The sequence below is a fragment of the Pristiophorus japonicus genome, chromosome 2 (genome assembly GCF_044704955.1).
Source record: "Pristiophorus japonicus isolate sPriJap1 chromosome 2, sPriJap1.hap1, whole genome shotgun sequence".
In the NCBI taxonomy this organism is placed as follows: domain Eukaryota; kingdom Metazoa; phylum Chordata; class Chondrichthyes; family Pristiophoridae; genus Pristiophorus; species Pristiophorus japonicus.
In genome coordinates, this window is record NC_091978.1 from 63,232,281 (window position 1) to 63,257,778 (window position 25,498).

The following is a 25,498-nucleotide window of genomic DNA, read 5'->3' on the forward strand; positions in this document are numbered from 1 at the left end:
CAGTGCCTTCAGGAAGGGAAGAAAATGGAGGAGGAAATGTTCTGCATGTTTTGGTGGGAAAGGGAAAATTGAGCCACATCAGCAATGGTGCAATGAGGCAAGGCCACCAACGTTGAAAAATAAATAATTACTGCAAAAATCTTTTTAAAATGGTTTGCAGTTGCTTTGTAGTATAATTAAAAGTGGTTATTTTTAGAGTTCAATGTTTTCGTATTGTTTATTAATTATCACAGCAATAATTATCTAACTACATTCTTTGTTTGCTGTTTAAATTCAACTTGTGAGGAAAGATTCTGTCCCTTCTCTATTCCCTCTCCCTCTCTCAGCTTAATACGCTTTCTGAAGTTTATTGACGATAATTCAAAACAACCAAGATTTTTACCAGGTATATGAGCAAGGTCTGTTCTCTCTAGTTTACAAGACACAATATTACTTGCCTATCCTAAATTGTTTCTGCCACCTGTATTTTGTTAATACAGGTTGAATCTCCCTTATCCGGAAACCTCGGGACCTGGCCTGTTCCGGGTAAGGGATTTTTCCCGACAAGTGGTGGCCACATTAAATCGGATGGCACAGGTACTGAGCAAGGGGATATCGGGGCTGGCTGGCTTGGGGCTGGGAGTGCGGCAAGGATATCATGTGGGGGGCGGGGGTAGATCGTAGGGTCAGGCCAGCGATTGCAGGAGTCGGCAGCAAGGAAGGACTTCAATTTGTTCATGTCGGAGTTCTGCGCATACGCCACCCGGTGGCCAGAAATGGTTCTGGACGAGGGGGTGGTTCCGGATAAGGGAGTCCTGGATAAAGGAGGTTCAACCTGTAGTAATAAAACGTGAGCATTCTAATTATTACAATAGATAAAGAGAGAACAAGAGAAGAAGACTCAGATACATTTCCAGGAACCAATTCGAAAATAATTTCAGATTTTAACCCCAAAAAACAGACAGGTTTGGGTCGGGTGGGGAGTTCAATTCTTAGAAATCTGAATCCTGACTCCAAACTTCCCACTTCCAGTTTTAATGGAGGCAGGACAGGGCGGGCAGTCAACCCGCTCCCAGGAGCTGGGCTGGCACTTTAAATATTATAATGAGGTGAGAACTATTGGATCCAGGAGGTGAGTGCCTTTCCACTTACTTGATGCCTCACCAACATTCCGCGATCGGACAGACCCTCCCCCCCCGAATCTCCCCCCACCCCCAAAGCCTCCGATCCTACCCCTAGGTCTCCGATCCCCCCCCCCCCCCCTCACATGAGGCCTCCAAGCATCCCCCTGGCCTTCGATTCTACCCCGAGGCCTCCCCAACCCCTCTTCGATCTCTGATTCCCCCAACAGCCACCAACCCCTGGCCCCCAGCCTCCCGGGTTTCACAACCGCAGTACAGTCCCCAGGCCTGCTCCCTACCCATCTACAAGTTAAAAATCTACACCAAGAATCCATCAATGAGCCGCATTTAATCCCGCAGTTCTATCAAGCCTCAGGTTCCCTCCCGACAGTTCCGCGAAGCCTCAGGGTGATACCAGAGCAAAGAATCTCCTCTATATTGCTCCATTCTGGTGCCTTCCATCCCAATGGCACCAAAGCGCAGGACCATGCCCGGTACTCCCACAATGCAGGGCCACCCACAATGCTGTTAAACCTACTGCCTGTCCCCGTACTGCTAAATACCAGATATCTAACTGCAACTAATAAATTATGCCTACCATATTGCTGTGCATTCTCAGCTGTAAAATTGCTCAGGTATAAAAATGAAATGCATAGGTAAAGGAATTATATATTTATAGATATGTATAGTATACACACACATAATGATATATAAAGATAAATATAAAGACTTCTCATTTGTGGCTTTCAGAGAATAATGAACAGATTTGTGTACCTTTATCCCCAAAGAATCAGTAAATAGCCTGGAATACCATTTAATAAAAATGGAATTTGATTTTTTCAGTCACTGTGAGTTAGTGTTACTAACATTATCCCTTACATGGCATAAAGAACCTTACTGTTAGAAAACAGCACACCTTCTGACTTACCAAGAGCAATGCCATGAGTGATCTGTTAGTCTTTGAATTATTTTTCTAAAAGCAATATACATTCTCAGTCTGTAAATGCCCACAATTAGCAAACAGATTCAGTAGCTGTAGCAAGTCTTAAATAAATGACAATGCTTGGCAGCATGGTAAAACCTTACGAGGAATTGAAAAATATGGCCCTCATTGCACAAATGGTGTTGATACACTGGATTCATTCTACATTTTAAAATGTTACCCTCAATCTAATTTTAATACCACTTGTTTCCCGAATACTGCTGAAAAGTTGCAATTTGTTTTAAATGAAGAAAATCCACATTTGTTGATAAGGGTGCTTTCTGTTATGGAATCTAGTCCATTGAAGCAGGACTATCAGTTTAGCATTATAACTGTCACCTGCCATTAAATTCAATGAAAAATAGCACTGATAGGGCAACTAAAGCAACATGAATAAGCCATTGTTTCAGGATCCGAACTGGGCAGCGGAAAATGTTAACCTCACTGTTCAATTGCAAATAAATACACTCTGTCATGATTTTATTTTTGATCACTTGTGCTGAAAAAGTTAAAAGGTATTTTGAAGAAATGGAGTGCAAAAAAAGTGCCAAGATTGCACAGCATCTACTTCAAATCTTAAAACGAATTGTCATTATTGAAACAATGCCTCACTGTATTTAAATAATATTTGGTTAATAGAAACTGGCAACTTAACAAAAGACAGTAAATCAGAATTTTCTCTATTATCAGCATTCTCTTTGGTAAATTATATACTTCAAAAGTGTGGTTAGTAAAGTGGAAAGAGGCAGGATTTTTTTTAAAGTTTAGTTTAGATCTTGATTTCTACATCGAAACAGAATATGGATTCAAATTATTTGTATTGTCATCTATAGTTTTTGTAAAATTTTAATAACATCTCGTAGACATAAATGCATATTCGAAAAAAATAGGGGAACCAGCAGCAGATTAAGCAAAGTCAACAAATTTATGTGGCAAACTGCAATACTAATCAACACTCCCTCAGTTTTTGGCTATTAAAGCAAATAATAAGATAAAAAAAAACAGAAGTTGGTACTGCATTCAGACATTGTGAACTGTAGGCTCTAATTGAATTGTTTTTTTTAAAACGCGCAGCTTGCTTAGGCCAGCACTTTGAAGGGGGGGCGGGCAGGGGGAGAAGAGATAATGTCTCTTTATGTGTATGAAATTTCATGGCAAATAGGTCATGCACTTGAGGGGAATCGACTGTACAATACTCCCATACTCTGCAAAATGATCCTTCATCTTGCAGCCTGAAGCTGAAACCAAAAAAGCACGGGAAAAGGAGACCACCGCTCAAAGCAAAAATCTTCTTCCAGAACAATCCATTATTTCTGACAAGTTAAATGTTCCATGGTAGACCATATGGCATTAGTGAGTATCTGACAATGGAATCGAGAAGCTCAGCAAATGCACCACAATTAACTTAAAAGTCCTTCTCACAAGATTATCTCTCTTTTATTCATATATACATTTTTTTTTAAATCCTGAAATGAAGAAGCAAACAAGCAGCACTTTGCATGGAACACTATTGAAGAGGGTCACAGGTTTTGTTAGATTTCAGATTTCAAGTAGCCTGGGAACTGCCTGAAGCAACAAAATTCTAATTGCGTCTAAAAGCCGAATATACAACCTGAAACGACGAAACAGCAGGATACAGTGGGTTTATATATATATATTTATAATAAACTAATTTTGACTTAAAATTAACAGAAATTTCAAAGTTATAATACAAATTGAAAAAAAAACGATATGGATAGCTTGACAGCATAATACACCTACAGAGAGAAAGGAAATATTTATTGTAATAGGACATATGCAATTGCATTTTCAGGAAAGCTAGTCTAAAATATTGTAGGTAGAGAAGACTGCACGATTATCTCAATAAATATTAAGCATGATTAAAAGTGGTTTAACAGTAATATGAATTTAATCCAATGCTAATAAGGTCAACAAAATTACGCCAAAGAGAATCTGAAGAACAAGTATTAGGGATCGTACATATTAAATTGGAACTATCACTGTATCAGGCACAGCTGAGTGTATCAAATTGAAAGTGCTCTGGCTTTATCTCAATTACCACAATTATATTCTCACATTATCAAAAAGTTAGCAGTATTATCAATGTCTATGTTCAACAAACCACCCCATTTTGAAGTTATTTTAAAAATGTTCAGCACCATCCAACTCTGCTGTAATTAATGACTCAATATAGCCTTTCATTGCTTTATAAACTAATAGTTAATGTTTGAAGAAACCATTCTCTTAAAAACACTAAAAGTGATAGTTTGGCCGGTGGTAATTTTCTTTGTCCTGTAAATGAATAATTGAATCTGTGTGGTTTTGTATTTGTGAACCATATGTGCTATTCATCATAGGAAAAATAATTAAAGCTGCTTCAACAAGAGCACTCTTTAAAAAGTAGTGCTGTTTCGTCTTTAATGTAAAAGAAATAGACAACTAGAGGGTATTACTTTTTCCCTGAAAACATACCAATTAAAAAAAATAATTACGACTTCCTAACTCATTAGACAAGCAGACTCTCAATTCACCTGTATCATTGGCATATGCAATTACCCAGAACTGGGTACAGCGACCCCTGATGTTATTGCCGGCCTATCACAGATATCCCTAAACAATATGTTGTCACACAACATCTTGATTTGGAAATATATTGCCGTTCCTTCATAGTTGCTGGGTCAAAATCCTGGAACTCCCCCCCTACAGCACTGTGGGAGTACATTCACCACGCGGACTGCAGTGGTTCGACAAGGCAGCTCACCACCACCTTCTCAAGGGCAATTAGGGATGGGCAATGAATGCTATCCTTGCCAGTGACGCCCACATCCTAGGAACAAATTTTTAAAAAGATAAATGAGCATCAAGTTGCATTGGTGTGGGTACAGAAACTGTAACTTCCTTTGCCAATCCAGACTGAAGCAGGTGACCCTGGTGAAGCAGTTCAGATAAACCTTTATTTTCCATTGATATTTTAGAAAAAATAATTCATTTTTCGGCCTGCATTTCAATTATATAGTTATTGTTACCAATAAATTCCTATAATCGCCCATTTTATTGTCCTCACCTCTGACTTGTAACATTGGCCCACAAATCCCGATCGAGGTCTTCCCGTGGGCAAATTACTGAAAAAAAAGGAAAAAATGCGCGCTTACCTGAAGGTGCTGCGCCCGCTCGAATTTCGGATCCTGAGGCCTTTACTCCCAAAGCATCAGAACGCGTGCACGTTGGGACGTCCATATGCTGGAGCTGGAGTCATTTGGCTCTGGGCAGCCAATCAAGGTACAGTATTTTCTCATTGGGAACTCCGTAAGTTGGAGCTCCCATTATTATGATTGAGAAACCACCCCCCAAACACACAAAACCCTAATAAAAAATAGAAAAATACACTACATATTTAAGATTCATTTAAATTAAAGTTCTTATAAAAAAATATTATTTTCCCGACTTTTTAAAAAGTTTTTTTAATTATGCCTTAAAATAAACTTACTATAGTGGGGAGGATTTTTAACAATAAAATATGTTTTCATATATGTTTATTTAATTTAATTTTAATGTTTATGTATGTTTTTAAACACTTGCGCCCGTAAAAGTAGGCTATATGCCTGCTTTTTCAGGCGCAAGGTTTTTGAGGACATTTGCTGGGCAAGATATGTGTAAATATCGCAAATCTTGCCTGCAAGTGTTCCCGCTCCCGATATGCGCGAGATCTGTCAAGCCAGAAACTTGACAGATCAGGAAAGCCGGTTTTCAGCGCATGCGCATTGCAGATCCAAGCCTCACTCCAGGATTTGAGCACATAATCTATGCTGCCACTTCAGTGCAGTACTAGAATGGCGATGGCGAGATAACTCAATGGTACCAGGTTTGGGTGTGTTAGCACACTGTGCCGTGGAGTCGTCGGATAGCACCTGTTGTTGTCCTATGTGGGGAGTTCCCAGTTTCAACTGGGCTGTCTTAGAAAGTAGAAAGCAAAGCAAGCACTTGCCCCACAGGGAAGAGATTTTTTTTTCATTCAGCAGTCAAATTTTAAAATTAGAAGTTACTCATTTCCTAACATCTAACTCAAACACAGATTGGCAAACTGAGAAACAGGATCTCTGACCAACCTCTTAGCCTGGGAATGTTGCATGCAATGTCTAAAGATAAATAATATTACAAAAATATACAAAATTAAGACTTAACACACTAACCCAATGACTCGTCAAAATACACTGCAAGCAGATTTTTTATATATATATATATAATATGCAAGTTGAATTTTAGTACTGCAAAAACATTAGCATAAAAGGCTACAAGTGTAACATCTGTAGATCCATATGATAGGGAACAAACAGTTCAATTATCAGATGGAATTCATCTATTGAAGTTGTGGATTTTAAATGCATACACCTCTTAAAAATCTACTATAACTACCTACTAAAGAATATCCTAATTTATCCTCTTCAGTCCAATAAACAAAGGCTGCTTTAACCTGACTGCCAGTTCTAAGAGACCCAATTAAAACATTTCTTTTTGAAGTGTTGAATGATTTGCTGGGCATTTCTAGTAGTTGAAGTTTTTACATTTACCTCCAAAGATTCTCAGTTTCATTTAGTATAGAGCGAAATACTGTTCCATGCAATAAGTCTGGACAAACAAAATCCCTTGTAATTAGAGCTGCGCAACAGTTATTCATGTAGAAATTTAGGAGTAAATTTGATTAGCAACAAACAAAAATTACTTACTTCAAGAATTTATCAGTCTTTTGTAAATGTAAATATGAGTGCATTAACAAGAATATTTAACTAAAATGTAAGTTGCACAGTATTTGTGATAAAATTGATGTGGTGTCTTTGTGTAATGTGTTATGGTATCACTGAGATAATTTAACAACATTGTTGTAACACCATTTATTCAATATTTTGTGTTTTTGTGTTCATAGTGTGGCAAGTTGTATTGTCTCTAGGGATTTTAAGTGAATCGGATTCAATAAACCATAGTGAAGATACCATGGCATCTAATATGCTTTAAATGCAACTCACTGGGTTTTCACACAAAGCACAAAAGTGATATCCCACCTCAATAACTTGAATTTGTAATGTAGCACAACTAAACAAAAACATCGTTTTAAAACCAGGCTTTAAAATCTGGATTAGAATTTCTTTAAAAAAAAATCCAGTTCTAACTCCTAGTTCCTGCCAATTACAGTATGGAAATCTATGGCAGCTGTAAATGGACCTTGCAGTTAGCTTACTCTCCATTAGAAAATTGCAAGTTCTCAAAAAGGTTCTATTTGTGTTTTTTTAATATGTGGAAGTTACCTTGGCTGTTCTTATTTTGGTACTGGCATGCCCCTAAGCGCTGTGCCAACTGAGCCCTAGTGAACTACAACTTATGTGAAAACTCAGTTCAAGCACCAAACCTTTGAGATTAAGCTTGCTGTTTAATTAATCAAACTCAACATTTACCAGTTACAGCATTCCCCCCGCACCCGTCTTGTTCCATTTTACAACTGTTTACAATTTTGCTCATCAGCGATTTGTCTTTTCTTAATTTACCATGTAATTAAATGTTTCTTTTTCCCCTTTGCCACACTGGTTTTCCTAAGGTCAAACACTGACTGCCACAGACTCGTTTCTAGACCAATGCCATTCTGTGTCTACTGCTGGGAAGTGTAAAATTAGCCCAGAAATACCATTCTCTCTTTCTGTTCCCATTCCATGGAAGTGGAGCACAGAACACAAATGCTGATCGGGAACTCAGTTGAATGGGGGGGCCGGGGGAGGGGGGGGGGGGGAGTGACTGAATTTGTATCCCATCATTCTAACAAATCAGAGAAGTTCACCCACTAAGAAGCATTACAAATTAAATTGTTCCTTGTGCCAACCTGGACATCCTCCAATAGACGCCTGAAAGTTTTTTTCCATGTAGACTATGGGGCCGAATTTGGTTGACTTACCGCCCGTTGGCGCCGAGTTTTCTGGGTGGTCTCCCCTCCGAGCGAGTTTGGCGGAGGCCTCCCACCGGCGGGGAGGGAAAACCACTGGGGACCACCCGCTGACGTGCAACAAGCGTAAGTATCCTCCCGCCCGCCGAGATGCCAGTTTGGTCTGGGCGGGAGTCTGCTGCAGCAGGGGGAAGGAGTGCCGCGTGGAGGCAGGTCTAACCTCAACAGTAAGTATGAAGACCTGCAAAAAAAGGTTAATAAACTTCTTTTCTTTATTTATTTTCCAGCGATTCAAGTGGATGGGGTCCCCCGAAGGTTTTCCAGTGTTTTTTTTTATTTTTGGGAAATGTTTATTTTTATCTGTTCCCCCCTCCCTATCGATATAAATGTACATCATGTATATCAACTTCATGATTGCATTAAGTGAAAAATTGATTTCCTAAGGTACGTACAACACTGAAGTGAGCATAGGCAGGCAGGAATGTTGGAGCTTCAATGCTATCCTGGACAAGGCAAGGTTGGTCTATTACCAGATTACCAGCCCTCCTTGCAAGAGAGCTAGTAAAGTAACTAAACTGGGTAACAGGAGCCATAGCTTCAAAGTGTCCTCATAAAGTTTCCTGAAATCTCAGGTAAGAATAACGTGGAGCACAAAAGACCACAACTTCCAGGTGCCTTTTATCAATTGAGACAACATGAGGTGTTCCCCGCTGCCTTTCTCCTCAGAGGTAGTTCGGGTCTTTCATTGAAACACCTATGAACTCGTCCTTTTTTTGGTGTGGAAGCAAGTCATCCTCGTTTCGAGGGACAGCCTATGATGATGATGAGCTGCATGAGAACACCAGCGGCAGGTCGAGGCCATAAAAGGAGCGGAGGTGCGGCGGCCCGGGAGCAGCGTGGAGGCATGCCACTTCAGGGAGCAGCGTGACGGCGACCGGGGGCGGCGGCAGCGAAGAGTGACATCGTCAAGATCCAGGTCGGTGATTGGGGCGTGGGCAGATACAGCAGGAGTGACGAGAGACGATGGAGGGATGTGATCGGGACCCAGGGGCAGCACAGGCCAGCCCACACTGCGATATATGAGTGCGCACTAGGTCCGTGCAGCAGAGCAGGCCTCCAGTCGTCTTGGATAACCCTTGCCACTGGACCAAGACCTAGCTCTGTCAAGCCCGTGTGGTGGCTGGTGTGCAACGTCCATCACATGTTAAAAAAAATCCACGCACAGGCATCTTCCACCCTTCAGGATGTAGTTCAGGACCTGGAATATTAGGTCCTTCATTGGAACACGTCTGAACTCGTCCTTTTTTGGCATGGAAGCAAGTCATCCTCGTTTCGAGGAACTGTCTATGATAAGCTGATCCAGGAGACTTCCGAATGAGCTAGGCACAGTCTACAAATGAGCTAGCAGCATCTACAAATATGATAAGAGCACCAGTACATCATTGGGTTGAAGTGACACTTGTAGCACCAGTGACTCTTCTTCACAGCCCATGGTTACATATTATACATCGGGCATGCGGACGATGTGGCCCACCCAAGAGAGCTGGTCGAGTGTGCTCAGTACTACGATGCTGGGGATGTTGGCCTGAGCGAGAACACTGATGTTGATGCATCTATCCTCCCGGTGGATTTGCAGGATCTTGCGGAGACAGCGCTGGTGGTACTTCTCCAGCGTTTTGAGGTGTCGACTGTATATGGTCCACGTCTCTGAGCCATTTAGGAGGGCGGGTATCACTACTGCCCTATAGACCATAAGCTTGGTGTCAGATTTGAGGTCCTGGTCGTCAAACACTCTCTTCCTCAGGTGACCGAAGGCTGCGATGGCACACTGGAGGTGGTGTTGGACCTCGTCACCGATGTCTGCCCTTACTGCTAGTAGGCTCCCGAGGTATGTCAAGCGCTCTACTCAGAACTCCTACATGGCAGGTGGGCAGAGGAAATGTTTCAAGGACAACCTCAAAGCCTCCTTAATAAAGTGCAGCATTCCCACTGGCACCTGGGAATCCCTGACCCAAGACCGCCCTAAGTGGAGGAAGAGCATCCGGGAGGGTGATGAGCACTTTGAGTCTCATCACCGAGATCATATAGAGATCGAGCACAGACAGCGGAAGGAGCGTGCGGAAAATCAGATTCCCCACCCACCCTTTCCTTCAACCACTGTCTGTCCCACCTGTGACAGCGACTGTAATTCTCGTCGTGGACTGTACAGTCACTTTTAGAGTGGAAGTCTTCCTCGATTTTGAGGCACTGCCTATGATGATGATGATTAATATACGTTGCAAGCCTACAAGGTAAAGGTTTTCCTGTTATATCACCATAACTGACTACAAGAACCCTAGTTTCCTTTCTTCAATTTCCTTTATTTAAAAAACTCAATGTTTTACCATAAATAAGTATAACGAACGAATATTCTTAGCAAACCTACCGAGATGACAAGGTATCCTTCATTAGACACCGCATTTCCACCTCGAGACATTAATTGGGAAATTATCAAAATAGTTTGGCAGTCTACACAGTCTTCCCCAAGGCCTACACTCAAACTCACCATTATAAAGGTACACATCTATTTTACTATAGCATTAACCTGCAGTACTTACAAGCAAATGAGCTTCTTTGGGTGGGCTTAGTAAGGTGTCATTCTCATTTGCAGTGTCAATTTCACCCAAGGTATCCAACATTTTGGAAACTTTCAGGATTCTTGCCTTGGATGGTACTTCACCAAACATGAAAATCACAGATGGTTCTGTAGTAGGTGAAACACAGCCTCAATAGGGTTCCTGGGATCTCTATACAGCTCTCCCAGAACCCAAGGAAAACTGAATTAGGCTTTCGCATACCAGTTTACTGGAGCTCCATATGGGAAAGAAGAACATCTAGGGTAATTTCAGGAGAAAGGAAACTCTACTGGATACAGTCATCAAACTCTTCCTTTATACAGGTTTTTAGAATAGGGGATTTCAAAATCTAGTTATCAACCCACACTAATTCAGATTCTGGGGTTGAAATTCAGGTGCACCAGAAAGCTGGCACACCTATGATTTTTAGGGTGGTACTTACCGCTGGAATTCCTAGTATGGTAAGTAGATCCATTTTCAGGACTTTGAAATTTTTTCAAAAGTCCTGCAGGAAATGGATCTTAATGGGGGCGGGCCTCGGACTCAAAGCCAGGCTGACTGGCTGAAAATGGGTCGGTCGGGGCCTCCGCTGCCGTCAATCAGCGGTGGAGTCGTGGTGATGTCACAGCGCATGTGCGTCATCACGCTCTCTCCCCTCTGTGAAATGGGAGAGAGTCAATCATTTTTTATCTTTGGCCACTGGGCCACCAGCAAAGGTTTCTACCCAAGAGGGGGTGCCGGGCTGCCCGTTGGCGGCCTGGCCAAACCCGGGGGCAGTATTTTGCTGGCCGATTGGCAAGTCGGCCGGCAAAAAATGTTCCATTGCAGCTGCGACAGTGGGCCCTCCCCTTTAAGGGCGACAGCACTGCCGGCCGCACTCAGTGCGGAGATGATGCACCGACAGAAAAACCTGTCGGGGTCACCGCGTGGCGGGGATCAATCTATTCTGAATATGGATGGGTAAGTATTTTTATTGTTTTAAATTGGCGGTGCGACCACTCGGGCGGGATGGGGTCCAGGCCGAAAAATCCCCGACCTGAATTTAGGTCGGGTCGGCCAGTTGACCCCAAAGCGGTGGCCATTCGATTTTTAGGAATGGCCGCCGCAAACGGGCTTTAACTGTTCTCTTTGAGACCCTGAGTTTTGGCCCCTCAGTTTCAATGTGGTTTGCAATCATCACAACCAATGAATCTAGAGTAGGAGAAGGGTTTCAATTCTCTGAGCTTTCTGGTTTCACATCATGCTTTGGGGCTGGACTTAAGAGTGGAAAATTTCTGGTCAAAGTACCAATCGAACTACTTATGCAGAAGGATAGAAGAATTGATCCTATACTGATGATTTCCCATCCCCCATCCCAACCAGGGTTTTGATCCAGCATTCTATGTCATGGGAACTACTCGAAATCCAGTCAGAGTCAAAGATTCTAGCCAAAAAGTTATAGAGAATTGTGAACCACAGAATGTTTGAGAAAAGGTACTCGGGTACTACAAGTTGTTGGAACCTAAATTTGTACTTTGGGGTTGAGAATTCCAATAACTGAGCAGAATGCCTGCCCTAGAATGTTTATCATTCAAATGCGAACAAGACTCCGGTGTCTCAATTGTAGAAAATCAGTAATGGTGCCCTTTCTTTCTGGCTCATTTTCCAGTATTTCAAGTATTCATAAGAAGCAAGCTGTGCACTGCAAGATGTTATGTGATATGGGAAGACAACATGCACATACTGATCGTGTCTGTTGCTGCAAAAGGCTCAGTGGTAGGGAATACACTGTTTAACTACGGCCAGTAGCATGAACCAGCATACTGTTTAAAAGGATGGAGTAGGACTCGGATTGGAGCAACAATACTGAATTAATGCATGTTTTGACTGAGGGCCTTAACATGGAAAATAACTCTTTAAAAAACAGAGCTGACATCAAACCTATGTTGCAGAAACAGCAAAGGAAACTATCAAAAAGTCGATTCAAAGAATTTTCAAAAGACTAATGGCTTCTAGACAACACTGCGCACGATAAACAGGGGGGGAAAAATTAACGATAGCTGGCATGTTTAAGCTCTTTGTCCTGGTGTGAAACAACCACAAAACAGTTGCCGACATGTGAAAAGGAACTGAGGTGCAGTCCCAGACAAATCTTTTTATACAGCTCAGGCAGGAGATTGCCACAGGACTCAGATGAATACTGAGCATACATAATGCTTTAAAAGACACAACATTCCTGTAGCTTGCTCCATTTGGACGATGGCCTATTTGTGCTTATAAGATGAACGATTATGAAACAGAATGATAAGCAAAACAGCAGGTATGAAAAGAATCCCAGATTGGCAAAATGTAGGTCGAATAACTGGAAAATGCAAATATCTGAGAGCTGAAATTCATGCCTTCAGTAATTAAATTTCTGTCCTTTGGTTACCGATCCTGTCAGTGGAAATAGTTTCTCCATATTTACTCTATCGAAACCCCTCATCATTTTGAACACCACTATTAAATCTCTCCTGAACCTTCGCTACTCTAAGGAGAACAATTCTAGGTTTGCTAGTCTCTCCACATGACAAGTCCCTTATCCCCAGTTCTGGACCCCTGACCCCTGGTTCTGGACTTCCCCAACATTGGGAACATTCTTCCTGCATCTAACCTGTCTAAACCCATCAGAATTTTAAACGTTTCTATGAGGTCCCCTCTCATTCTTCTGAACTCCAGTGAATACAAGCCCAGTTGATCCAGTCTTTCTTGGTAGGTCAGTCCCTCCATCCCAGGAATCAGTCTGGTGAACCTTCGCTGCACTCCCTCAATAGCAAGAATGTCCTTCCTCAGGTTAGGAGACCAAAATTGTACACAATACTCCAGGTGTGGCCTCACCAAGGCCCTGTACAATTGTAGCAACACCTTCCTGCCCCTGTACTCAAATCCCCTCGCTATGAAGGCCAACATGCCATTTGCTTTCTTAACCGCCTGCTGTACCTGCATGCCAACTTTCAATGACTGATGTACCATGACACCCAGGTCTCGTTGCACCTCCCCGACTGAGCATCCACAGCCTCTGGGATAGAGAATTCCAAAGATTCACACCCTTCTGGTGAAAAAATTTCTCTTCATCTCAGTCCTAAATGGTTGACCCCATATCCTGAGAAAATGACTCCTAGTTCTAGACTCTCAGGCCAGGGGAAGCAGCCTCTCAGCATCTACCCTGTCAAGCCCTCTAAGAAGTTTATACATTTGAATGAGATTACCTCTCATTCTTCTAAACTCCAGAAAATATAGTCCCATTCTACTCAATCTCTCCTCATAGATAGTCCTCTCATCCGAGGAATCAATCTATTAAACCTTTGTTGCACTCCTTCTAAGGCAAATATATCCATCCTTAGGTAAGGAGACTAAAACTATCCAACTAATCCCGGTGTGGAGTCACCAAAGCCCTGTATAAGTGGAGCAAGACTTGCTTATTCTCATATGCCAACCTCTTTGCAATATAGACCAACATAGCTCTTTCAAAGTGCCAGCAGAGGCACAATAGGCCGAATAGCCTCCTTTTGTGCTGTATAATCTATGATTGGGATTCATTATTGTGCATAATCATATCTTTATCTGTAAAAATTATTGCTGCCGCCCCCACTCCCAAAACATCTCAAAGGGATATTATCACTCACACTAATAATTTAAATAAAGATAACATGGCAGTTTTGCACATTGGTAGTCCAATGTCACAGGTTTCAACCCTCAGTTCCCACGCGGTGATTTTCAAGTTCAGCCATGTGAGCCTAGAAAGACACTAAGGAACTACCTGGCACATTCCTACAAGGAACAAGTTAAATAAGCTTGTATAAACCTCTGTCTCTAAGGCGAGGTCGGACAGAAATTTAGAAACTCTTTCAGGACTGAGAACAGAACTGCTCTGCAATGTTGGTTGAGTTAGCTGCAAATTAATTATCTTCCCAATTCTTATTACTGCTATAGATTGAGAAAGCATTATAATGACTTCACAAGACAACAGTGCAAATTCTTATACTAACATGTGCTCTAACTCTGGTAAATTCGTGTCACTGTGCAATGTGCCACTATCTGGGACACCATTCTCTTTTACCCAATGCTGCCCAGTGGCAACAGTGTGCAGTATAACTACACCCAATCCACAATACCATATTTAAATGTTTCCTTTGAATGCACACTGTTAGAAAATAGATGGCCACCTCATCAGTTAGCATCTGCATCATTCAGAGGCTCGTGAGCAGAGCTCCATACATCTATTTGAGGTCTTGTGGCTCCCGTACACCACACTCCCCTCCCTCCAATAATGCAAGCAACCAGTATAGGTGCAGTGCCTAAGATCTAGAACCCTCAGGACCGAGGCTGTTCCGGATTCCGGGCTTTTACGGACTTTCGATTTGCTTTCTGACATCACGAATCCGGAAACAGCCCACCAAGGAAGTTGTTGTCAGGCGGGCCCCACCGAGGAGGTGTTCGGGTAGGGCCTCGCTGAGGAGGATGTCGTCAGGCCGGCCCCGGCGAGGTGTTCGGGTGGGCCAGCCCCGCCGAGGAGGTGCTCGGGCGGACCGGCGAGGAGGCCCTGAGGTAAGGGCGACGGTGGTGAAGCGAGCGGGGTGGGGCGAAGCATGAGGTCGGACAGCGGCGGGGCCCTACGGTCGGCAGGGTCATTGGGTCCGGATTCCGGAACATTTTACGAATTCCAGACTCTGCCATTGGAACATTCCGGATTTCGGAACTCCATATTCTCGACACTGCACCTGTACAATCTTGGCTGTTCATTCATATTGCCATTGAAAGCACTGGCACTATTTCACTAATTAGCCCAGCATAACTAGATTTATATTAAGTAACTGATACCAATCTGTGTAGTAACAAGCATGTTGACAAGTATTGGGTAGGATAAAGTTGGTTACCAGGATCTTCAATTAGTTGACACTGATGGGTTGGAAAAAACACATTAACTGAGAAATTTGGAGGATTTCAATGAGAAAAAATAGTCATGCTTTGAGAATGAGAAGGAATACAGAATCGTACACCAACTGTTATTTTACAACTACACACTAACACAAATGTTGTCATATTCCTGGCTGGACAGGACACAATGCACCTTAGGTCTTATTGTTAACTGCTGGATTGAGCTGAAGACTTGTCACCGGACTCAATGGAGTCCAATGAATGAAATACTTATAGAGAACTGTAACTACTATACATTACAACATGTTGAATTGGATTCAATAACAGACCATGCTCAAAGGTTGTTCAAATCACCAAGCTTCACTCCTATGGCTTATTATGTCATCTGATATCCACAATTGTGCTACATCTTGATTGTAACTTGTAACACAACTGTGATTCTATACAGCAAATAATGCACCCCACTCCCAGAATACAGTGTGTGACATTTTAAAGCCCAAGCTTGCAACAAGTGCAGTCTAGCGGTATATACAGTTTTGGTATGGATGCCAAAGGATAACGACAATGAAATTATATCTTAATATATTCAAGTATAATCTACACTGGTAGTTATAGATTGGATATTTTTGGAACATGTTACAACAACATAGAAAATGATACTATATAGCAACAAGATTTTCATCATTAATAATGTATACAAAAACTTGAAAATCATAATACGAGTTTTCTCCACAAGGCTAACATCCTTCAGTACCTGTGTAATTGGACAGTTTTTGAAAGTTTTTTTAAAAAGATGTGAGTGAGAAGACCTTTGACCAAGTGACAGACTTGATGATTAGATGTGTGTAGAAATCATTCTGCATTACAGTACAATCAGATAGATGTGAAAGATTTGCTTTAAAGGAAGGAAAAAAGCTATTATTTCAGTCTCAGCCTTTCTTCAAAGAATTTAGCTTTATTAAATGTGCTCCAAAAACTCAGAGAGTTACAGAGTTTGGCAGATCTGCAAAAGAAATGGTAGCTCAAGTCTTCCTTCTAAGTCTGCCAAACTTTCATCATCATAGGCCGTCCCTCGAAATCGAGGAAGACTTACTTCCACTCTTAAATTGAATTCTCAGGTGGCTGTACAGTCCAATGTGGGAATTACAGTCTCCGTCACAGGTGGGGCAGACAGTGGTTGAAGGAAAGGGTGGGTGGGGGAGCCGGGTTTGCCGCACGCTCCTTCTGTAGCTGCGTTTAGTTTTTGCATGCTCTTGGCGACGAGACTCGAGGTGCTCAACGCCCTCCCGATGCTCTTCCTCCACCTAGGGCTGTCTTGGGCCAGGAATTCTGAGGTGCCGGTGGGGATGTTGCACTTTATCCAGAAGGCTTTGAGGGGGTCCTGGAAATGCTTCCTCTGCCTACCTGGGGCTCGCGTGCCGTGTCGGAGCTCCGAGTAGAGCGCTTGCTTAAGGAGTCTCGTGTCGGGCATGCGGACGATGTGGCCCACCCAACGGAGCTGGTTGAGCATGGTCAATGCTTCGATGCTGGGGATGTTGGCCTGATCGAGAACAGTGACGTTGCCAAACTTTATTAAAGAAATGAGTACACTAGAAATCTTCCTATCAAGAGAAGTCTTGACTTCCAATTTATAGTTGGTACCATAGCTCGCTCTCTCCGCATTGGCAAGGATACCCTTTTTTTTCTCCTCCTAATTCTAGCAATTGCGAACTGTGAGTGGAATGAAGCTGCTCCAATCTCCTGACTACAACATGAATTTTCATTAATTACAACCTTGTCAGCAAAAGCATTATCGAAGCTGAATATGAAAATGCTAATGAGCTCTCATTTACATATTTTTCTTTGTTGGAATGTCATTAATTATTACATTTTATGATGATGAATGCAGCTGTCGATGCTCTCCGATGCGTAATTAGCTATGAGGATGCATAAATCCGATCGGCATTTTAGTACTAATTCTAGGTAGCAAACTCAATTCAACAATTGGGATATGGAATTTCATGTAGTTCAGTTGCTCTGAAATTGTATTGGTGTTGGGGAGGGGGAGGTGAAGAAAAAATTCCGTTATTTCATTTCATAAACAAATGTCTGCACAATACCACTGCTCTCCCCAAAAAACTATTCGTTTTTCTAGCTTAATTAATGCCACGCTTAATTATAACACCATGATGTCAGCGCTTTAATTAAGTATTGGCTCAGTTACAAAAAACTCCTCACTGCCGTTAGAGTCATTATGCAGATTCTACAAAAACCTCTCAACTCACATTTTTTTCCCGAATATTCAAAATACACAAACACACAAAATAACAGCCCTCCACAGTTTAACTCTCCAAAGAAATTTAAAGAGTGCAGAAAAGAGAGAGGAACAAAATTAAAATAGTGATGCTGAAAATGGACTTTATATATCTTACCCACACATCTATGTTTGACTATAAGTGAAGATGACAAAATGCAGCTCATATACTTTCAGCCGCTGGGAATGCTGTTTATAAGTAAAAGAAAACAACATGGAGCAGATGGGACCATTACACATGACCAAACCAATCAATCACAACTGAAGGGCCCAGGTGCACCACAGCCGTGCAACAACGCACCATTTCACAGTCTGTCAGGCACATACACATGGTCGTACATGAATGACCCTCCCTCGATCCCACAGGACCTCATCTGGAGTGCTTCTCCCTTTTCGCCTGCCTGGTCTCTTATCTGACGTCTTCATAATCGTATGTCCCTTTAACTTGTGAGAGGATACAAACTAGCAATCAAATAACCTTCAAATACCACGAGCCCTGTCATGAACAGTGTGTTCGATAGCTACCTGCCGGCAAAGTACACACATTTCTCACCTTTGCTCTAATTTTGATTTTAGCTATTTTGTTCCAGAATAGTAAAAGCTATGAATCTTCCAGTGCAGATCTATACTTGCTGAACACCCTAACTTCCAGTTATTAGTATTACTTTTTCCAGTTCTACCTTGCGCATTAATGGACATTTTTTCAACAGATAAGGTACAGTATTACACTGCAGCACCAACTGAAAGTCACACAGAAAGAAAATCCTGAATCTTAAATTCTCTACAAAAAAAATACATAAGCAGTGTAATCATTGAAGACTCATTTATATCTATAAGCTGCATAATTATAGATTACAAATATGCAGCATTCCTTCTAGTCAAGAAACTAAATGTAAATTTCATTTTGTGCAGATACAACTTTGCAAAATTCAAAAACTATTAGAAAAAAGCTGTGCTTTGAAAACTTGAGTGTCCAAGAATTTACAGACAAGTGAAAATTAAACCACAAAAAGTTTACAGGGATTCATTCATTAAACTTTATTTTTTTTTAAAGAGTTCACTCATCATTTATTACATTAGTGATGCCAAATTATCGACACAGTATTTTCATACCATCCAGTCTGCGCTCATGATTAAAAATTGAAAAGTATATTTTAATTTACAACACGTGCAATAAAAGATTTTTGTGTCACTCAATTTAAAAAATGCTGAAGATTTTAATGCATTTGAGATTTGATTTTTTTTTGTAAAATGCTGCAAATCTCAGTCGTCTGTTTTCTATAGATTGTAAGAAGAATAAAATCTTAAGTTCTATTTCTTATGACTCTCTCCCTACAAAACACTATTTGCCAACAAAAGCTTGCCTGTTGATCGGGGAAACCTTTGTGTCCAGTTTCAGGACATCAAAAACCCAAGAACTGTAACTTTCTTTATAAAATATCTACAAACTGAACAGAGGTGCGTAAATTTGTAGGCAGAATTTTACAGCTGGATAGATAGCGGTATTTTGTTTAGCATTTTTTCAGTATTTATTTTCTTGAAAACTTTTTTTTTTCCATGAGCATAAATAGTTCAATAAAACACGGGGTGCCCTTGAAACATTAAGTCATTATTTCACTGTTTATAACAAAGACCTTTTGATAGATGTTTCAGCCCTGGATTTTTTCCCCGTGATTTGCAGTCCTATCTTCCTACTTTGCTTGGATTTTCTTTCTTTTTTTAAAATAAAAGTATTGCATTTTCAGTCTCAATTCTGGGACTTTTGCAACACAAAGATATTTAAATCTCGAACATAATATCTGGGGGGGTGCCAAGGTCCACGCAATGAGCGCAAATTTGCAATGGCTTCAAGATCAGAAAACTACTCCTACGTATTCCGACATCTCTTCCCTGAAGGGAACCCTATTCAGTTAAGGGGCACTGCCGCTTTAATTTCCTTTTTCATACAGAATACGAGTCCTGCAGCATGAACAGCAGGTTTTCGTTCTCCCCTGACATGAACAATTTAAAGTTGACATGAAAAGACTTAGACAAGCCTAAATCAGAATTCTCTCTTTTTAAGGTAAAACAGCAAAATGCATCTTTTTCTGAGAAGAGCTCCATCAAGAACGAATTGCTCTTTCAATTGTGTTTATAATTAATTTTTGAAAGACAATTTGTACCTTTCGACAGAAGTGAAAGAGGAAAAGATAACTTTCCAAAATGTAATGAAAGTTCAACATTTCTGTAATCCACCATCCTTATAACAGGTTTGGTTTCTTAAAAAGTGACAAATTGATCACAAGGGGGAATACAAAAAAACAGAGGAACAATAATAAAAAGAGATGCATACGTAACCCCTAAAAAAAAGACCGTTACACAAAAAAAGTGAAGGCGAGATAATACCTCAAAAATATACCATTACAGCACCTATATTTTTTCGTAGCCACTACCCTGAAAAGTCGGCATGTCCAACAAGGATTTACTTCAGCCTAACATAAAGTTATTAGCAGATTAATCATGACATTGTAATCCTCTATATGCTTGTTAAACAGGTTGTTACTTCCAAAGATATCACATATCTTACACGTTAACACTGCAACTTGGCTACATTTATATGAAACATTATACCCAGTAAAGTTCTAAATTGAAGGAATACAATATTTTAAAACAAATCATGATTTCTTCCCTAAGGTTTCAGATTCAAGATTTGGCCAGCTACTGCAGATTTTCCAATCTTTAAGTCATCTAACATAGACACAAAGTTTCTAGGAATAAAATAAAACCAGGCAGAACCAACACTTTAACCCTTTGGCAGAATGGAAAATGGAACAGTGTGTAGTGCACATCTTTTTCAAACCTTGTAATCTCTTCAAAAAATGGCCTTCTCTAAACCCCTTCTTTTGAATACAACAGTTTAATACTTAGACTTACGATGTGCAAAACCACAGACATTTCATAATTTGCAGTCCTCTTAAAATAAACAGGAACTAATCCTGTTGTAGCTTTTGATTACGATGAAAAAATATTGCCACAGTTTTCAAAGGGTTGGGCGTCAAATGAAACCTTGAAGGAACTCAAAAGTGCCGTGTTACCTGGCAGCGACTGAGTTTTACAGAAAACAAGGAGAGCAGAGATTTGATTTGCCTATAAAAATCCAACTCCCCAAAGAGAAAACACTGCAATTATTTACATGCAAAGATTCTATGGGCTTTAACTACCACCGACCGTGTAAGCTAAACTTCTATTCACATCAAGTCCTCTCCCTCATTACAGCCGCTTTACAGTTAACCGCTCGAGTACCAAAATGAGCTTTTAAAAAACACAAAAAAACGCAATACTGATTTCTCCACATTTTGAACAATTATAAAGTAAAATCTGAGGGAAGATTAAAACCAGACTTGCTTTAGTCACTTTATTTCACCAAACCATATACATTTTTATTGCTTTAATTTTACTCAAATTATACAGAATTATCTTTCGGTTCATACAACTTTTAGATCATTAGAAGACTTTCGGCACTTCTAGAGTGTCATTCCTTTGGACCCAATACATTGCAGCAGCAAGGCACAAATACCAATTAACCAGACACAGATTCACCTAGAGCGCATTAATCTCTTCAGAGGGAATTGTTGTCCATTCATAATCAATGGATAGAAAACCTAGCCAATAGAGCAACTTTTTAAACTAACAAATCCACATATAATCGAGGTTTAGCAAGGCTTAGTGACAACTTTTAGAATTTTAGCCAAGTAACACAGCGATTTTGGAGAGATTATAGCAGTAATGTAGTACACACTGCAATCCTTTCAAATGTATTAGAAAATGTAATCCTACTTTAGCAACTGACTAAAGTCACCGAGACTATAGTTCTACAAAACTGTTAATATAACTACTCAGTTTCTTTAAGATGTAAATGATTTAAATGTTCAATAAAATTTTGATCCAACTCTTGTAGTTTTAACATATCCAACCTCCAGTCTCTAATCAATTTTTTAAAACTTATTAAATCAATCCTTTCTTTGGTCTCAGACCCCACTCTTCCTCTCCTCTGTCCCACTCACTCACCTAACCTCAGTTCCCACTCTCTTCTCAATCTATTGCCTTACTTTGATCCCCATTCTGTCCTCGCTCTATTTCCCTGGCCATTGTCCTATTCTTCATATCTGCTCCACTCTTTCCTCTCTTTCTTGCCCTAGCCTTTATTCCTACTATTCCCTGTCCCCTTTCACCAATGTCCATGTCCACTCCATCGTCATTCTGTTGACTGGATCGGTGTCACAACTCTTTCCACGTTCTCTAGCTCTCGGTTCTGTCACTACTGCCCCTCGCCCTGACCTCTGCCCAAACCCCTTGGCCATTTTCTGCCCTACCTTCAGTCCCTGATCTTTATCTTCCTACTGTAATATTGCATGGCATACATCTTATCAGCCTTTCAGTCTGATAAAATCTCAGTGCTGCAAATATAACATTGTAAATAAAGGTCTGTAAATAACAATACAACTTGTTTTCTTACCAATGTCAAAAACAGAGTTCAGCATCGAGACACCATGATATGTAAATGTCCTCCTCAAAAGAATTGCACATCATTCATTTCATTTTCCTTTCTAAGCGATTAGGGTTCCATTCATCAGTGGCCTAGTAACCACAGTCTCTAAAAGCTTTACACTAAGATTCATGTTACAAAATTCCTGAATTGTTAAACTACTATTCATAATATGGGACATTCTACAAAAATGGCACCGCCCGTCAAAGTCAGAGGGAATGAGAGAAATGGCAACAAAGACACATCAATATCTTTAGCAAGAGATTTCATGATGGTTGTAACCAATTAAGACATTGAGTAACCAAGCATACACATCAGGAAGCTTCCAGGTTCAATCCCAATGGGTATTGAGTTAATGGTGGGAGAGATGTTGCAATCGGAAAGGCAGCAGACATGCTACAAATGACTTCCGAATCCAAGTTAGAAAAGTTGACAATTCTTGATCTCTACCCAGTGACTGTTTTCGGAAGCATGAATGCGGAGACTGCACGAGGCCGAGTTCAGACTCAGTTGCAAAGCTCCCTATATTTGAACAGTTTCTCACACAGGAATGACCAATTGGTCAAAATAGTAGAGGGTGACTGGCACCCACGGAACTAGCATAAAGTCAACTTTTCAGGAGTGGAAATTAGAAGGGAAAGAAAATGGCAAAAACAATCCCAAATCTGCCAAAAGTCCCAGGTCGTGACTAATTTCGGTCACCAGGGTTTCTCACATGCACAGAAATCCAGCATGATGCTTAAGAGGCTCCAAACTAAGCTACTGAATTATCCACACGAGTTTCTGCTTGCCAAGACATAAGCCTTAGGGACCCCCAAGTGTGATTTGGGGTACTGCTGGGATTTAAAAACAAAAACCACACAGATTAGCAGCACAGAGGACTAATAGGCTTTTCATTGTTTGTCCTGTCAGGACCCATTACAGCACTGGCATGCAGGAGCCAGATGTCAAAATCCCAGTGACAGGTCTACCCTTCAAGGTGCCATTAATAAACAGGCTGGCTGGTCAATTATCAAACGCACCCTGGAATAACTCAGTAGCCTAGTCCCTTGGATCTAGCTCAGTATCATATTATTAAGTCTGCCAAAGACTAATTTCTACTCACTGCCATTTTAACTACGATGAGACCTCCCCGTCGCGGAGGTAAGCCATTAGTTGATCAAGTCGTCAATGTGTCTTGTGGAGAGAGAAAAATAGATGAGGTGCTGTAAGCTTAAAGCACGGATTCCTTTCCTGAGCCTCTGTTAATTGTTAAGTTTATTCTATTCTACAGCTACTCAACTCTACCATCATCCTCAGCATAAACAAGCACATCCTATAACTATTACAAAACAGGTCAACTGTTAATGCCCAGCCGCCAAACCTTCTCACTCCGAACCCAAATACATTATAATGGGGTTAAAAGCAGAAATTGCTGGAAAGACACAGCTGTCTAGTCAGCTTCTGAAAGAGAAAAAGTTAAAGTTTTGAGGAGTACCCTTTATCAAAACTTAGTTCTTTCAGATGCTGATCAAACTTTTTGTGCATTTCCAGCATGTGTCTTTTTTGGTATTACATTATGCAGAGTTATCTGATGGTGTTAAGAGTGATGACTTTGAGACAACTCCTTCAGCATTGATTCCTAAAGGACCAGTTCTTTGTGGGTGCTGCACTGAGGAATTAATGTCAGCTCCAGACCAGTATGTGGGAATGAGATTGCAGGCACTTGCTGTCTGAGCTTGTTGTTGACATCAGGAGTTTCCATTTTGGGCGCAATCTGGAAATTGTGCTCAAAATACGCTTGAAAGTGCGCTGGTTAGATTAGGCTTCAAGTTTCCGCTAAAATTCACTTGCATAATCACAAACGTAAAATCTTCCATGAACCAGAGCAATCGGGCAGCCTATAGAACGCAATTGTTTTTTTTTTCTTTCCATTGATAAATAAGAGCGGTAGCCTGGTGCAGTTTTATAAATACAGCCGAACATGGGGTTTTTTCTGCATTGTTAGTATCTGGTCCTCCACCTGAAAATGACTTTAAAAACTAGACTGAACCATTTATAGTTTAATTGGTGTACACCAGTCAGTTTGTTGGTAAATTAAATATTTATTTATATAAAAAACTTTTAAAAAGCACCTACTAGTGTCTGTCTGCCTAAAAAAACGAGCGCAATTTGAAGAGCCTTCCTAAACCAGCGCAGACTCTTGCAACTTCGACCTGGACGGGGCCTGATTCGGGCAAATTTAATCTTGAACCAACGTAAGAAACTGCAGAAATCATGAAAGTAAGTAGTTTTGGCCATAACTCACGTTTAAAATTCCATGCTCTTTTGCTCTGGTTTGGCCGGCTCTGCCGAGATTGCGCTGACTAGTGCAAACAAGCAAAAAAACGAACCTCAGTTGAATATAATCAAGGCCTCCACCCACCACAAAATCTTCTCCTCAGGGAGCAGAACTGTAGCATTCATTTATAAATGGCCTCCCACATCAAGGTATAATCACATTTTTGATTCATTTGCCTGACTTACCTTCACAACAAATATGAGTTGCCTAGTTAAGTAATCAATCTAGACAACTTAAAACCAAGTTATTCAAGATTTTGGATTAAAAATATAATTTATATTTGATGTGAAGTAACAAACAGCACCAATAGATATAACTTTGTTTCATAAATTATATGTATGAAAGTTAAAAATGTTCAAAGTCTTTGGGGTCGAAATTCAGGGTCTCAAAGAGACTGGTTAATCCCCGTTTGCGGCAGCCATTCCTAAAAATCGAATGGCCGCCGCTTTGGGGTCAACGGGCCGACCCAATCAAAATTCAGGTCAGGGATTTTTCAGCCTGGACCCCATCCCGTCCAAGTAGATGCATCGTCAAATGAATTAAAAAATACTTACCAGTCATTATCAACCCCGTCGATCCCCTGCCGCGCGGTGCCCCCGACAGGTTTTTCTGCCGGTGCAGCCTCTGAAGACTGTGTGTGGCTCGGCAGTGCAGCCACCTTTAAAGAGGAGGGCCCAATGCCACGGCTGCAATGCAAACATTTTTGCCGGCCAAAAATACTGCCCCCAGGTTCGACCGGGCGTCCAACGGGCAGCCTGGCACCCCCTCCCTGGTGGCCCAGTCGCCAAAGATAAAAAAAATGCTCAAATCTCTCCCCTTTAACGGACGGGAGAGAGCGTGG

The 25,498-nt window shown here is 41.1% G+C and overlaps 1 protein-coding gene across 12 annotated transcripts in view; it reads right to left on the reverse strand.

Moving 5' to 3' along the window:
• LOC139238943 (transcription factor 4-like) overlaps positions 1–25,498 on the reverse strand; it is a 652,736-nt gene that overhangs the window by 406,055 nt on the left and 221,183 nt on the right. The gene's annotated exons all lie outside the window — the stretch shown is intronic.